The sequence below is a fragment of the Anopheles coustani genome (assembly GCF_943734705.1).
Source record: "Anopheles coustani chromosome X unlocalized genomic scaffold, idAnoCousDA_361_x.2 X_unloc_121, whole genome shotgun sequence".
Lineage (NCBI taxonomy): Eukaryota > Metazoa > Arthropoda > Insecta > Diptera > Culicidae > Anopheles > Anopheles coustani.
The window spans coordinates 42501-43009 of record NW_026525073.1 but is presented as its reverse complement, the minus strand read 5'-3'; positions in this window follow the sequence as shown (position 1 = coordinate 43009).

Sequence of the window (509 nt, the reverse complement as noted above, 5' to 3'; positions counted from 1 at the left end):
CTCTATAGCCAACCACATGACATTAACCTAAGAGAGCATGCAGCGTATTATCCCAATGCAAAGTAAACGATAGACTCGCCCTAGTTCAGTGCTTCAACCAAGTGATGACTTCAATATGGCTAGTGTGTGAAGTATAAAGTATAGTCCTCCCCTGGTCCACACTGCTTCGGCGGTCCTGGGTAAGATAGTTAGTTCTAGCTTGCCCTATGTGGAAGAGGACACCATACTTAATACTGTGGTGTAATGAACAAAGTATAGTCCTCCACTGGTCCACGCTGCTTTGCAGTCCTGGGTAAGATAGTTAATTCTAGCTTGCCCTATGTGGAAGAGGGCATACAAGACAAAGTATAGTTCTCCCCTGGTCCACGCTGCTTCGGCGGTCCTGGGTAAGATAGTTAATTCTAGCTTGCCCTATGTGGAAGAGAGCATACATGAACCAAGAACGAAGGTTATGATCGAGGAATGATTCGACAACTCACCGATGGTATGAAATGTGAAGAATTCAAGCA